Source organism: Rhinoderma darwinii, chromosome 3, assembly GCF_050947455.1.
Source record: "Rhinoderma darwinii isolate aRhiDar2 chromosome 3, aRhiDar2.hap1, whole genome shotgun sequence".
NCBI lineage: Eukaryota > Metazoa > Chordata > Amphibia > Anura > Rhinodermatidae > Rhinoderma > Rhinoderma darwinii.
This window is the reverse complement of record NC_134689.1, coordinates 253,572,602-253,589,532: the sequence shown is the minus strand read 5'-3', so window position 1 is coordinate 253,589,532 and position 16,931 is coordinate 253,572,602.

Below are 16,931 nucleotides of genomic sequence, written 5' to 3'. Positions count from 1 at the left end.
ATAAGGAGATGTTGAGTGCTTCAGTTTTCGTATAATTTACTTTAAAGTTGCTGACCTGGCCAAATACTTCAAATTCTCTAATAAGTACTGGTAGGGAGATCACCGGGTTTGTCACGAAGAGCAAGAGATCATCCGCATATAGGGCCAATTTATGACAATCTCTACCTATTCCTATCCCTGTTATGTCTGGGGAATTACGTATAGCCACAGCTAAGTGCTCCATCGTGATGACATAAAGTAATGGTGACAGGGGGCATCCCTGTCTAGTGCCGTTAGCAATCGAGAATGTTGTGGAAAGTATTCCATTTGCCCTAACCCTTGCAGTAGGTGTCTGGTATAGGGACAGTATCTTATCTAGCATAATGGGGCCGATCCCAACCTGGCTCAACGCCGACTTCAGGAACCCCCAGTGTACCCGATCGAAGGCTTTTTCCTCATCAACCGATATTAAACATGTGGGTAGCGACTTTTTCTGGACGTAGGAGATTAAGAGAGTAGTTTTATTGGTGTTATCCCTAGCCTCTCTATGTCGAACAAATCCCGCCTGATCTCCGTGAATACAACGTGGTAGAAGTGGGGCTAGTCTATTTGCAATAGCCTTAGAATAATGTTTTACATCTACATTTATCAGGGAGATTGGACGGTAATTAGAACATGCCGAGGTATCTTTCCCTGGTTTGGGGATCACAGTGATGGTTGCCGCCAACGTTTGCGGAGTGAATGGCACGGAGGTTGTAACTGCATTATAAACCTTAGTCATATAGGGGAGAAGTTTATTAACAAAGGTTTTGTAAAAGGATGCCGGGAATCCATCCGGACCCGGACTTTTACCCGCTGGAGCTGACTTTATGATTGCCTGTATTTCAGATTCCGAGAAGGCCTCCCCTAGTGAGGCCGTCTCGGTCTCCTCCAAAGTCGGCAGCGCCGTCGGTTCAATATAGGAATAAATCCTCTGTTGAAGGGTACTTGGAGACATGTCCGCCAAAGGCCCCCTGAGGTTGTATAGGGCCTGATAGTAGTCCTTAAATGTGTTAACAATGTCTTCTGGCTTATGTTTGACCTCACCCTGTGTTGTTTTAATCGCCGGTATAAAGGATTGAGGGGTCCGTGGGTGTAATGAATTAGCTAATGCCTTCCCGCATTTGTTAGAATGTTCATATGCGAAACGCCTCATCCGGTCTCGAAACGACGCATGTGCCTGATCTAATAAATTCCTCAACGAATTTCGAGCTTCTAGTAGCTCTGCTAAAGTCTGGGGGTGCTGGGACTGCTTGTGAGTGGTCTCTAATGTCTGTATCTCTGACAAGAGCTTATCAATTTTGAAAGCCCGTTCCCTCTTCAATCTTGAGCCTTGCTGTATAAATATACCTCTTAATACACTTTTCAACGCCTCCCACTGAACCGGCAGAGGGGTGGAGTCTTCCTCATGATGCTCCAGAAACTCCGAGATGGATTTGTTAATTGCCGTTTGGCAAACCGCATCCCGTAAAAGATGGGGGTTCAACCGCCAGTGCCATTCCCGCTGTTTAGTATCTGGGAAGATAAGAGACAAGTAAACCGGCGCATGATCCGCCCAAATCATAGTTCCAATCTGAGACTTCGGGGACCAGGAAAGTAGATGGTGACTAATAAGAAACAAATCTATCCTGCTGTACATGTCATGTACTGGAGAATAGAAAGTGTAATCCCGTGTTTGGTGGTTGAGGATCCGCCAAATGTCCACCATTTGCATACCAAACAGTTTAGATTTAAGGGAAGCCAACTGAGAAGCGGGAACCGAGGATCTGCCCGAGGAGGAGTCTGCAATCCTGTCCATTGTGAAATTAAAGTCTCCTGCAGTTACCAATAGGCCTTCTGCAAATTTGGAGAGTTCCGTTAAGTAACTCCTGCATACGCGCACCTGGTCATGATTAGGAAGATACAAGTTCGCCACAGTGAACAGTCGCTCACATATTCGAAGCTTCAAAAATACATAACGCCCCTGAGTATCATATTGGGTAGCAACAACCGCGACCGGAAGAGATTTATGTATAGCTATACTCACTCCTCTGGATTTCGCGTCAGGGTTGGTACTATGGAACCACTGCGTATAGTATCGATGTTTCAGAGTGGGCACATGGTCGGTCCTGAAATGAGTCTCCTGCAAAAGTAAAATCTGAACACGTTGTTTATGCATATGATGTAGAATTTGCGTGCGTTTTTGCGGGGTATTGAATCCCCGAACTTTTAATGAGCAACATTTTAAAGGCTCCATCTGGGAAAGAGGAGGAAGGGTAAGAGGAGACAGGAAAAGAAAGAGTAAATGAACTAATGGATTCACTACAGACAGTGATCCGGCCCCAAAACTACTCTGTTTAGGGGAAAGAAATTAAAGTAAAGTGTTCAACCGAACACGCCCTAAGTGTGGGTTTGACTGGACTATGGAAGAAGGAAACTCCCAACCAACTCCCAAATGCCCGACTTCTTGTATGGACACACATGTATATTATCACCTTATCACACAACAATGAACCAACAACCCGTAACTGACTCTTATAGGCCTAGCGTCATTGATCTTTTTTAAGGGAATCTGCCCCTTAGTTACTATAGCCTGTATTGTGTCTAAAAGGTTCTCCTTACCATATAGGTACATATATCCACTGCCATTCCGACTATACCGCCATTTATATAATCCCGACTAGATTCTCAGGTTCTCATCCTGGTGGGGGGGGGGGCTTGGTGTGTCACTCCCGAACCTATTACGCTGGATCTATTTATATGCCATTAGCTCCATCATCTCCCTCCCACCACATCTCGGGAGTCTGCGGACATGATGCGATATGATCCCTATAGCCCCAATTGACCCCTTGTCAGAGAGGAGGAATGCATCCCTGATCCCTTACTTGTTGCTTGTTCTAATCTGTAATGCACACATAAATCCCCAATGCAGTCCCCTTCCCCCACCCCTCCAATGCAGCATGTTAGAACATAAAACAGTAAAAAAGTAACCCCAACCACTCCTTGTCAGCGGAGCGTAATGTTCCAGCATCTTATTCCAGCAATCTTGACCTGGTCAGGCCCGACGTCGAGGTAGCCACCATCTGTGCTTCATCTAAACAGTTCTGCCGGGCAGGCCAGTCTTGTAATATGTCTGGCAGGGGGGGCAATTTCTCGGGACCCGTGGAACTGAGTCCAACATATACGACCATGGCTGTCTTAACCGCTGTATAACTCAGTAAGACTCCATAAAAGCCACCGGCGACGCATCAACGGAGCAATCTCAAGATTCCTGAGAGTCATGAGCGGGAACTCCTGGGCCCTGCACTCTTCTGCGTCTCGCAGGGGTCGAGGAGTGATCCATCCGGTGATTTCGTCTTGGTGTGCGTTGTGGCATGGGAGGAAAATACGGCCACTCTGGGATGGAAATCTGTGGGAGATCTAGTGCCGCGAGGAAATCAGGAATATCTTCCGGTGAATAGACTGTGTACAAGGAAGATCCCCGGCGAACTTGCAGTTGAAAGGGGTATCCCCATGAATACTGGATATCTTTTTCCCTAAGTGCGACAAGTAGGGGTCGTAGGGCTCTCCTTTTTGCTAAAGTGGAACGAGAAAGATCCACCAGTAATTGCACCGGAGCCCCGTCAAAGTCCAGTGTACCCCTGTTACGGGCTTGCCTCATGATAGATTCCTTAAGTTAGAAATAGTGGATTCTACACACCACATCACGCGGTCTAGCCAAATCTGTGCTTTTTGGGCCCAGGGTGTGGTGCGCTCTATCAATTTCCACCGGAGAATCCGCAGGTCTTTCCAGCAGCATGTTAAATATCCCCTGCAACGTGTGAATGAGGTCCTGGGGCCCCGTAGCTTCTGGGATACCCCTGACTCTAATATTGTTTCTCCTATTTCTGTTCTCTGCATCATCCGTCATATCAAACAGCATTTGTATATGTGCAGAGTGTTGATCCAATAAAATTTGTTGGGAGGCCTGATGCTGCTGCAGCTCCTGTGTTTGCACTTCAATAGCTTCCACCGATTCATTAATATGTGTAATGTCCTCTTTTAGGGAACAGATCTCGTTTTTGCATACCGCTTCAAGGCGGGAAATGTAGCCCTCCATATCTTTTTTTGTGGGTATGGCCGCCATTTGTGTCGTTAATGCCTGCAGCTCAGGGCTCATACTACGGTGTAATATCGGGTTAGAGGCTGACTCACCCCTCTGAGGTTCCAACGCTCTATCCTGCGGCTGGTGAGGTAAAGGTATATTAATGCTAGTGTGAACAAAGCCCAATACAAGTAAGATATTAATATAAAAATAAAACCCAGCTGGGATTTGAACCAGCAACCTCCATATGTAAGGCAGACAAGCTAACCACTACACTATAGAAAGCTTCACAGTCAACGCCTGTGAAACTGTAGTAGTTGAGGGTTTATTCACTCTCTCCTGTCTGCTGCGTGTGGGTGGTGACTGGTCAGAGACTCAGTCAGACTGAATGCCGCAGCTGCTGCATGCAGTGTGCACTGGGAGTGACTGTGAGACTCACCAGTCACAGCTCTGCTTGTAGCTTTCCCACGCTAAATAAGCACAGGAAAGCTACAAAGCCAGGAGTATACTGCAAGGGGGAGGGGGGTCTGGGCGTTTTACTGACAGCAGAGGGCTCTATAGGGAGGAATTATCCCCCCACCATAGAGCCCTGACTAGTTACTATACTGAAAGGTTAGGGGGGTCTGAGCATCTGACTGACTGCTCTAAAGGGGGGGCAGAATCCCCCCCTATAGAGCTCTCTGAAGTAAGTCAGACGCTCAGACCCTCCCCCACCCACACTAATCCTTCCATTATAGTGATGTGAGGGCTCTATGGGGTGGATTATTCCAGCCCCATAGAGCCCTCTGCTGTCGGTAAAATGCCCAGACTCCCCCTTGCAGTATACTTACGTCACGGGTCCCGGTCCCAGCAAGGCAGGAACTTACCTCGTGCTGCTCGTGCTGCTCGGCGCTCCTCCTGCAGACTTGCTCCTCTCTGGCTGCATGCAGCGTCAGAGAGGAGGAGGAGTGTTTCAGACGTTTGGCACGTCTGCTATGTGCGTCTGCATGGCCCCTCCCCTGGTCCAGTCCGTGCCAGGCTGAAAATGCCGCCCCCCCCCGTTTGGGTAGGTGGTGCCGCCTGAGGCCGTCGGCTCACCTGGCCTCATGGCAGGTGCGGCACTGGGTCTCTGGGTACTCCTTTATGAGAAAGATCTGTAATATATCCATCACGTGGGTTTCAAGTGGGTTTCCCCCAGATACTTTAGGTTCTCCCCACACTCCAAAAAGATACTGAAAGTTAATTTGCCCTAACATGCAATTATTCAATTGTGTGCCTGATATTAGGAAATTAGATGGGGAATCCCACTGGGCACATGGATTGATCTGTTTACAGCACACAAATAATATGTTGGCACTATATAAGTAATATAGATGAAAGAAATGAAAATGCGGCACTCACCCGTTTGCAAATCTTTTTAACTTTATTGTGTCACCTTGGCATGGGTAAAAGCATTACAGGGAGGACAGCTAGTTGCAGGTTACAGCCTGTTTCGCGCTGGAGATCGCGCTTTTTCTGACAGAAGAAGCGCGATCTCCAGCGCGAAACAGGCTGTAACCTACAACTAGCTGTCCTCCCTGTAATGCTTTTACCCTCGCCAAGGTGACACAATAAAGTTAAAAAGATTTGCAAACGGGTGAGTGCCGCATTTTCATTTCTTTCATCTATATTATACTACAAGACTGTTTTTATGCTGAGCACCGCCCGAAGTTTGCTTAAATGAGGAAACCCTGACTCCACTTGCATCTATCTGCCTGTTCCATGCTGTGAAGATTGAGAGTGGTGCCGACTTCCTTCTACTGTGCTTGCACTATATAAGTAATACCATTGTAAAGGATCTGCCAGGCACAGCTTCTGTGTCAACGCCCATAGGTAATCAGTCTGCACCTGCTTCTATGTCTGTGAGACTGACTCCATCTTCCACCACTCAGGATGGCAGGCTTAGGAGTGGGAGAGCCTATCACAGCCTGGCCAGACGGAGCTAGCTCCCGCCCTCTGTCTATTTATACCTGCCTTTCCTATTCCTCCTTGATTGTGATTCTTCTCTGTTGGTTTCCTGGCCCTGCTGCAGCTTTTTTAACTATTTGTCCCTGCTTCATATTGACCCTGGCTTACTGACTACTCTTCTGCTCTGCGTTTGGTACCTCGTACACTCCTGGTTTGACTCGGCTTGTTCACTACTCTCCTGCTCTGCGTTTGGTACCTCGTACACTCCTGGTTTGACTTGGCTCGTTCACTAGTCTTGTTGCTCACGGTGTTGCCGTGGGTAACTGCCCCATTTCCCTTAGCTTCTGTGTACCCTTGTCTGTTTGTCTGCCGTGCACTTATTGAGCGTAGGGACCGTCGCCCAGTTGTACCCCGTCGCCTAGGGCGGGTCGTTGCAAGTAGGCAGGGACTGAGTGGCGGGTAGATTAGGGCTCACTTGTCTGTTTCCCTACCCCCATCATTACAACCATATAAAAAAAAATTGATAACTCAAATTCAGTTTTACTTTTTATCTATCTTCTTTTTGGCATAACTTTAATCCAGTTACCAGCAGAAATTGTAGATATGTCCCTGGCTACATCTACAACATTTGGAAATGAAAAACAAAACTGAGTAGCATGCAGTAATGTAAAATTGCAGAAACAATAAATGAAATGTGTAAATAGGAATTGCTTTGGGCAGGGGCGTAGCTAGGGGGGGTAGGCGGGGCATGTGCCCTCGGCGCAACTACAAGGAAGGAAGGGGGTGCGCCGACCAGGGAAGTGGAGGCATGTGCCCCCGGGCTAGTACCCCATAGATGTTTAGGGCCATGGACACCCATTGCTGTTAAATTTATTTAAAAGCTGGGGCAGCGCAGGGGACAGGAGCGGGAGCTGTGTAATGTAATGCACGATGTTCTCCTGCACTGGCAGAGCGTGTGTGCTCCGGGTGACTGCTTTATACATCACATGTGACGTCATATAATGCAGCCGGCCATACACTCTGCCTGTGAGGAGAACACCATTGAAGTGTTCGGCCCCAGCTTCTTACTTAGCAGACAGGCAGGGGTGATGGAGGAAGAGAGGGCTGGGGAGGAGCAGTCTTACATACAGCTCTCCTCCTGCCTGCAATGTGTGACCGCTGACAACATGAAGATCCCTTCACGGAGCCAAGGCTGGCCTTAGGATAGATGGCGCACCGTGCCCCCATACAGTATAATAATAATATAATATATTACAACCCCTTCAAGCACACAGTATTTTGTCCTCTAATTGTGCCCACAGTATTATGCCCCCTTAGTTCCCCTACAAAGTATAATGTCCTCTTAGTGGCCCCCACACAGTATAGCGCCCCCTGTAGATTTTGCCATACAGCCTCCCTGTAGACAGTGCCATAATCTCCCACCTCCTCCTTGTAGATCGTGCCATACAACACCCCCCACCTCCCCCATGTAGACCGTACCATACAGTCCTCAACCTCCCCCTTGTAGACAGTGCCATACAGCCCCCCCACCTCCCTCTTGTAGACAGTGGCATAAAGTCCCCCACCTCCCCCTTGTAGACAGTGCCCTTAAACAAAATCAAAAATTGTACTCACCTAGGCCCCGTTCCCACGACGAACTGAGCTGCTCCACGATGGGATTCTTGCATAGGCATGATCCTGTAGCCTAGTACAGAGTTTTCCAACCTCCTATTAATTTCAATTTGAGGTCAGAGGCGGACACCACTTGAAGACCATGAGCCCCCCACTCACAGTAAAATGACCATCAGCCCGCCACTCGCAGTAAAATTACCATCAGCCCCCCACTCACAGTAAAATTACCATCAGCCCACCACTCAGAGATTCCCCTTGTAGGTAGCGCCACACAGCCCTTTGTAGATAGTGCCACACAGCCCCTTGTAGGTAGCGCCACCTAGTCCTTTGTAGGTAGTGCCACGCAGCCCGTTGTAGGTAGCGCCACACAGCCCCCTTGTAGGTAGCGCCACACAGCCCCCTTGTAGGTAGCGCCACCCCCCTTGTAGGTAGCGACACGCAGCCACCTTGCAGATAGCGCCACACAGCGCCCTTGTAGGTAGCGCCACCCCCCTTGTAGGTAGCGACACGCAGCCACCTTGTAGATAGCGCCACACAGCCCCCTTGTAGATAGCACCACACAGCCCCCTTGTCGAGAGGGCCAAACAGCCTCTTGTAGAGAGTGCCACACAGCCCCCAGTAGAGAGTGCCACACTGCCCCCAGTAGAGAGTGTCACACAGCCCCCTGTAGAGAAAGCCTCACAGCCCCCTGGTAGGGAGTGCCACACAACCCCCTGGTAGGGAGTGCCTCACAGCCCGCTGGTAGGGAGTGCCACACAGCTCCCTGGTAGGGAGTGCCACAAAGCCCCCTTGTAGGTAGTGCCACACAGCCCCATTTAAGATAATGCCACACAGCCCCCTTGTAGGTAGTGTCACACAGCACACTGCCCCCTTGTAGGTAGCACCCCCTTTCCTGTAGATAGTGCCACTGTAGCACCCTGAAGGAGCGGAATCCTCGTGTGGCCGGGGATACCACTCCTGGAGCGCTCCGCTTTATGTCTGTGTCCATATATGGACAGTGACATCAGGGGAAACTCCTGAAGTGGAATCCCCATCCACAGTGTTACCGACGCTGTGACCGGGGATTCCCCTCCAGGAAAAGCTCCTGTTGTCTTTGTCCATTTATGGACAGTGATGTCATTGGTTTCTCCTGGAGTGGAATCCCGATCACCGCGTCTGCAATGTTGTGGACGGGGATTCCTCTTTAGGAGTTTCCCCTGATGTCACTGTCCATATATGGACAGAGACATCAAGAGGAGCGCTCCAGGAGCGGAATCCCCAGCCACACGGTGATTACGCTCTGTTAAAGGGGGTGGGGTAATAGCGGGATTCACTGGTTAGTGTCACCCACTAATACTACCTCCTTTTTAATCAGGGTCACTAGGGTTATGCCTAGTTCCCCTACCTTTTCCTTATACTAACGTCGATCTAATTGCTTTTGCTCCTACTCATGGGAATAAGTCCGTATAGTAAATAAAGGTAATATTTATTAACAACACACATAAGTTACTTGTAAGTCTCACATGCTCACTATCTCTGTCCTACTCCCTCCTAATATAACTTTACCTATACACTACTGGATAAGGAGGAACAAGGGGAATGGGTTTCTGTGTACTTGTGGATGTGCAGGTCAAGGGTCACTGCAGGGTATTTAGGGCAGCAAGGGCTCACAGGGACTGCAAGCCTTCAGCAAGGGGTTAACTCAGGGACTGCAAGGGGTAGTAAGGGTTAACTCAGGGCAGTAATGGGTTAACTTCAGGGATGGCAAGGGTTAACTTCAGGGACAGCAAGGGTTAACTTCAGGGGAACCAAGGGTTACTCAGGGAAGCAAGGGTTAACTTAGGATTCAGGGAGAGCAAGGGTTAACTTCAGGGACGCAACGGTTACAGTACTCATGGAGAGCAAGGGTTAGCTTAGGACTCAGGGAGAGCAAGGGTTAACTTCAAGGACGCAAGGGTTACAGTACTCAGGGAGAGCAAGGGTTAACTTCAGGGACAGCAGGAGGAGACAGGGAGAGAGAGGGTTAAGTGTAGCTGTTGCTACACTTGATACTTAGCGTGTCATTGATGGAGCAGAAGCAGGAGAGTAGCAGGAGCAGGAGCCGTCAATGGAGGAGAGGCAGGACAGGAGAGGTGAGCCGGTCCGTGGTGGTGTGGAAGGCAGGCAGGTCCCAGCTGCTCCTCGTTGGTGGAGTTTACCACTGTACTCATGACCAGGGCTGTGTTTCTACAGCCCTGGCTCATGAAACATTATATGTACAGTATAATACATACACATACATACCATATATATATATATATATATATATATATATATATTGTAAAGGATCTGCCAGACACAACTTCTGTGTCGACGCCCAAAGTTAATCAGTCTGCACCTGCTTCTATGTCTGTGAGACTGACTCCATCTTCCACCACCCAGGATGGCAGGCTTAGGAGTGGGAGAGCCTATCACAGCCTGGCCATACGGAGCTAGCTCCCGACCTCTGTCTATTTATACCTGCCTTTCCTGTTCCTCCTTTGCTTGTGATTCTTCTCTGCTGGTTTCCTGGCCCTGCTGCAGCTTCTTGAACTACTGATCCTCTGCTTGTGATTGACCTTGGCTTTACTGACCACCTTGATACTTAGTGTGTCGTTGGTGGAGCAGAAGCAGGAGAGTAGCAGGAGCAGGAGCCGTCAATGGAGGAGAGGAGAGGTGAGCGGGTCCGTGGTGGTGTGGGAGGCAGGCAGGTCCCAGCTGCTCCTAGTTGGTGGAGTGGTCTTCAGCTGCTGAACGTACCGACACAGGGCTATTTTATCCCTGCTGGGACGCTCGCATCGGGGGACGAGTGGTGCTCGCCCCCGGCTAGCATGAGTCGGCATGGTGATAATGTATCACCAGCCGACTCATCAGCGCCCGCGATAGACCGTCCGTGTGCGCGGGAGATTTGAAATGGGGACAGGGGATAAAACTATCTCCTGTCTCCATGGTTTACAAACAAAGCAGGGCAATGCTAATTGTCCTGCTTTGTTTACCACCGTACTCATGACCAGGGCTGTGTTTCTACAGCCCTGGCTCATGAGACATTATATGTATAATACATACACATACATACCATATATATATATATATATATATATATATATATACACACACACACATATATATATATACATACACAGATATATATATATATATACATATATACATATATATATATACACATATACATATACATATACATACATATACGTACATACATATACATATAGGGACACTTCCCTTTACAATCCCCCTGTTGTCGGGGACTTGACTATTTACCCCCCTCAACCTCCCTGGTTACTGGTAATGGTCTGAGATGGAAGGAAGTATACTATTGGACCTAGGTACTCGACATCAGCTATCTCCTCAAGGACACCTTCCTGCCAGTCCTCAGACTCTGGAGTCTAGTACCCAAAGAAACGAAACCTCAAAGTTCACAGAATGAAGATGAAATTAAATCTCCTAGTCCATAGAACAAAGCCTCAGTCCATAGAACGAAGTTGAAATAAAACTCACAGTCCATAGATCGAAGCCTCAAAGCTCATCAAACGAACAAAGCTCATACGAAAACCTCAAAGTCCATGAACCGCAGATTTCTTGTTCTTTCTTGCTTGGAATTTCTTCCTCTTGAGAGGCGTCAGCAGGTCTTTTTAGCATGCCGACCCGTGTAAGGCTACTTGTGCCCCCACATGGTCAGCCTTGGAATGGCTTAGCCCGCCTTTTGACAACCTTTGTACGCAATCCATTATCTTTCCAAATCTTTTCAGTATCTTGATTGAAGACAAAACAATCTTTGTGGGCCGATATCAATGTTTCTATCACGGCAGGTTAACATTCCTGAGGAGGAGGTGATGTCTTGGTACCTAGATATCTTTTGTGGGGCGGAGCATCGCCTTCCATTTCCACTCTGACATTCAATCCATCATCGTATTGACCATACCAGTTCTCAGGTTGAGGTGGCAAATACCTACAAGGGTGTGTGAATACCTTACCTGTCCCTAAGGGTTCCTACACACTACCCAATCATACAAACAAAGTGAAAAATAACCAAACATACCAAAATATTCCCCCACCAATTATTGGTATATGTACATATAGAGATTCATGCTCAAACAGCATCTCTCACTACTCCTCCGTAAACACGTAAAAGGTACACATGCAATTGGGGTGACTACAGGCTGTAAATATATACCCGCTTACACGTACACACTCACTCACTATGGGATGGGCACGTCCTTACTGAGTATGCCTATGTTGCGGACACATATCAACACCTAGAATGTCTATATGTACACCTTGAAAATTTTTGTACGACCCATTGATTGAGATTTACACTTTACAAATATATATACACACATACAATAATAAACAATTCTGGGTCATTATGTCCTTAGACCCCGTCTACGAATGTATTTGTGGCTTTCTGCTTGACCTTGTTATATTTGGTCAACCAGTCCTTTCATTCGTCGGTACACGCAGAACAGTCCAGCGTACATAATCGCCACAAGAGTGAGAAGGATTATCACTGGGTGGATGAGCAAGTTGAAGAAGGAAGTGGCCTTGGGACTATATCCGAACAAGCTCTCCCAAATAGACACTACCACGTCCGCCTCAAGGTTGTTCACAATTCCTGTGATCTTTTTAGTGTCATGTTCCAACTGAATAGTGGCTTGGTGTTGGGAATCTTTCAGTTTCTCCACGACATCCTCTTCCTCATTGAAGTCTAGCAGGAGATTTCTTAGTTCGATGCCAAACCCAAGAGGAATCGTCTGGAGTCTCACAGGGGTGTCTGGATGGATGTCGAGCCTTTTTTCAGGGGTCACAGGAGTTCTTCCCTTCTGATTCGCCACATCAACGCCTAATACGGGATTAAGGGTACAATGTGCTCCTGGGAGGAGTATGCCTCTTTCAGAGCAGTTAGTCACGTGGCATTCTGCATTAGATACCAGCACCAATATCCTTGACCCATGTCTTGAGGAGAGCATTGGATTAGCCTTCATATCACAGGACCCCTCGGTATCCCAACACTTGTGTAGGTCAGGATATCCGAGGGGAGCTGTGGATGAAGCACTGTTTTTGTGGTTCCTCACAATTCTCAGGTTTATGGAACTATACCCCTGTCTACCAAACCCATTATCTTAAAATCAAGATATGGGTGTAATGCCAGGGATATCTCCCCCTGTCCAAACTTTCCTAAGTTTCCTAACTCCAGTTAAACACAAAAGAATTAGATGTACTGTTATTCGCTGTATTTAATTGCACTCGCATTAGGCCTCAGATGAAGTTGTGTTACCTGTCTGAACCCCCCAGGTCTAGGTGCACAGAATAACATAAAACACTACACCATGAACTTATGTTACCTGTTCGCACTTCTCTACCTGAGTTCACAGTATAATAACAACTTCAATGTTATCCTAATAGAGAGCAATTAAAACATTGGGCGCAAATACACCACTATCCAATGATTGATTCTCCAGTTGTTTTCCTGGAGTGGTTTTCTAATTATGCATTATAAATACAGGCAACACCTATATAGTATAAATACATATTATTGATAACCAGGGATATACCACAATAGAATCTGTGGATGAGCCACAAAATGAAAACACAAATGAAAACAAACAGACAACTGGGGACAAACACAACAGACCACAAACAAACATTACAGACATAACACCTGACTGAACATGCAAGTTATGGCCAACTTCCTAAACTCCTCCCCAGTTGTGGTTGGTCATTTAGACCCTTGAGTACGTGGCGGAGCACATAAGGCTGTAAGGAGACTCTTATGCAGCCATTTTGTGTAAACCCACGTTTTGTTGTGACGTGGCTATTTTCTATTGCCATTTCGCTGGGCTTTCCATGGTTGCTTATGCCGTGGCAGTTCCACGCAATATGTCCCATCTGACCACATTTAAAACATTTAACAGGACCACATTTCTTAGTACTCAAAGACTCGCAGTACTTCACAATGTGGCCTGATCCGGCACATGCGAAACATTTAACAGTACATGCTCTGCTGGACTTAGGGCAGTCACCAGTGCATGATCTCTTAAAGTTCTGCATGGCTAGGGACGCACTTCTAAATATAGTACGCTTACATCTGAGTAACACTTTCGTAACAATGTTACCTTCAGGATTTCGGATGGGTTCACGGTTTGTGATATCTGGTCCATCACTCTTACTACTACCCCCTTTTTGCCCTGTAGAGGGCAAACTTACAGCATAATCAGGCTTTAAAAAAGACAAGGCCGGTAACATTTTTGAGAAATCTTTTATAAAGTTTTGCATACTGGCAACCAATTGTGACCTAGTAGCTAGCTCATCATTCAGCTTGGCAATGATGGCATCTGTAGATGCCGCCTTATCCTTAAATGCATTGATCACAGCATAAGACCCAGTCAGCTGTGCATCAATATCATCACCATGATTTCTCAAATCTCTCACCTGCGATTCCAGCATGCAAATTTGCTTATCTCTACATTGCGCATTCTCTGCCAGTTGTGTCTGCAAAGCACAAGCACGCTTCCCATTGTTGGCACAACACTGGCAGTAAAGATTTGGGGAATCACTCTTTATTTCTCAGTGATCAGGCTTCCACGTCTCCTCATACACACAGATTAATTTAGCGAGCATGTGGAGACGTTTGGAGGTTTTGTTAAGAACACTCCTCTTGCTAATACACAACTTATCATGTGCATAAGCCTCGTCCAGCAGAGTGGACCACAGCATTCCTGCTAACTTGTATGTTGTAGGTGTTACTGGATTAAATTGACTGTTTTTGGCAAGGTGTTTAAGTGTGGCGAAGTCCAAACTCACTGTTCCAGAACTCATCTCCATCTGCATTATCCTCCTTGTCCCCCACTGTTTTGAAAAAGGTCCTTTTCTTCCGGAACACCTTTTCCCGATCAGCTGGACTTCATCGGAAGAACACCGTCGTTAATACTTCTGCAAACTCTTTTGTATAAGTTGCTCGCTCGCCCGACGATTCGTCGCCGTAGAGCAGCACGCCGAAAAGCAAAATAAAAGACGTTAACACCTCAGAAAATAAAACAAAAAGCAATAGGTTCCCTGATCTATTGTATCCTTTATTAAGCCTTAAATAAAATTGTGTTACTCGTCTGAACTTCGAAAAGGTCTAGGCGCACAGTATAACTCAACACTACACCGTGTACGTATGTTACCTGTCCACGCCTCCCTACCTATCTGCAGTTCACGTTTTAACACAATTTTAATGTACAAAAGACAGAAATAAATTGAAAACAGTTTGGGCTGGCTCGCCAATGTTAAAGGGAATATATATATATATATCTATATATATATATATATATATATATATATATATATATATACATACACTACCGTTCAAAAGTTTGGGGTCACCCAGACAATTTTGTGTTTTCCATGAAAACTCACACTTATATTTATCAAATGAGTTGCAAAATGACTAGAAAATATAGTCAAGACATTGACAAGGTTAGAAATAATGATTTTTATTTGAAATAACAAATTTCTCCTTCAAACTTTGCTTTCGTCAAAGAATGCTCCATTTGCAGCAATTACAGCATTGCAGACCTTTGGCATTCTAGCTGTTAATTTGCTTAAGTAATTGGGAGAAATTTCACCCCATGCTTCCAGAAGCCCCTCCCACAAGTTGGATTGGCTTGATGGGCACTTCTTGCGTACCATATGGTCCAGCTGCTCCCACAACAGCTCTATGGGGTTTAAATCTGGTGACTGCGCTGGCCACTCCATTACAGATAGAATACCAGCTGCCTGATTCTTCCCTAAATAGTTCTTGCATATTTTGGAGGTGTGCTCTGGGTCATTGTCCTGTAGTAGGATGAAATTGGCTCCAATCAAGCGCTGTCCACAGGGTATGGCATGGCATTGCAAAATGGAGTGATAGCCTTCCTTATTCAAAATCCCTTTTACCTTGTACAAATCTCCCACTTTACCAGCACCAAAGCAACCCCAGACCATCACATTACCTCCACCATGCTTAACAGATGGCGTCAGGCACTCTTCCAGCATCTTTTCAGTTGTTCTGCATCTCACAAATGTTCTTCTGTGTGATCCAAATACCTCAAACTTCGATTCGTCTGTCCATAACACTTTTTTCCAATCTTCCTCTGTCCAATGTCTGTGTGCTTTTGCCCATATTAATCTTTTCCTTTTATTAGCCAGTCTCAGATATAGCTTTTTCTTTGCCACTCTGCCCTGAAGGCCAGCATCCCGGAGTCGCCTCTTTACTGTAGACGTTGACACTGGCGTTTTGCGGGTACTATTTAATCAAGTTGCCAGTTGAGGACCTGTAAGGCGTCTATTTCTCAAACTAGAGACTCTAATGTACTTGTCTTGTTGCTCAGTTGTGCAGTGGGGCCTCCCACTTCTCTTTCTACTCTGGTTAGAGCCTGTTTGTGCTGTCCTCTGAAGGGAGTAGTACACGCCGTTGTAGGAAATCTTCAGTTTCTTGTCAATTTCTCGCATGGAATAGCCTTCATTTCTAAGAACAAGAATAGACTGTCGAGTTTCACATGAAAGCTCTCTTTTTCTAGCCATTTGGAGAGTTTAATCAAACCCACAAATGTAATGCTCCAGATTCTCAACTAGCTCAAAGGAAGGTCAGTTTTATAGCTCCTCTAAACAGCAAAACTGTTTACAGCGGTGCTAACATAATTGCACAAGGGTTTTCAAGTGTTTTCTAATAATCCATTAGCCTTCTAACACAATTAGCAAACAGAATGTACCATTAGAATACTGGAGTGATGGTTGCTGGAAATGGGCCTCTATACACCTATGTAGATATTGCATTAATAATCAGACGTTTGCAGCTAGAATAGTCATTTACCACATTAACAATGTATAGAGTGTATTTCTGATTAATTTAATGTTATCTTCATTGAAAAAAACTGTGCTTTTCTTTCAAAAATAAGGAAATTTCTAAGTGACCCTAAACTTTTGAACGGTAGTGTATATAATATATATATGGACATATAGCCTCCTGGCTGGCTCGCCAATAGTAAAGGGGGTGGGGTGCTAGCGGGATTCACTGGTTAGTGTCACCCACTATTACTACCTCCTTTCTAAGCAGGGTCACTAGGGTTATGCCTAGTTCCCCTACCTTTTCCTTATACTAACGTCGATCTAATTGCTTTTGCTGCTACTCATGGGAATAAGACCGTATAGTAAATAACGGTAATATTTATTAACATACAGTAATCACTCATATATAAAATACAGTAACTAATCACAGTACAGTATACACACCGTATCACAATCCTAATTATACCGCCACCCACTTACCTAAACA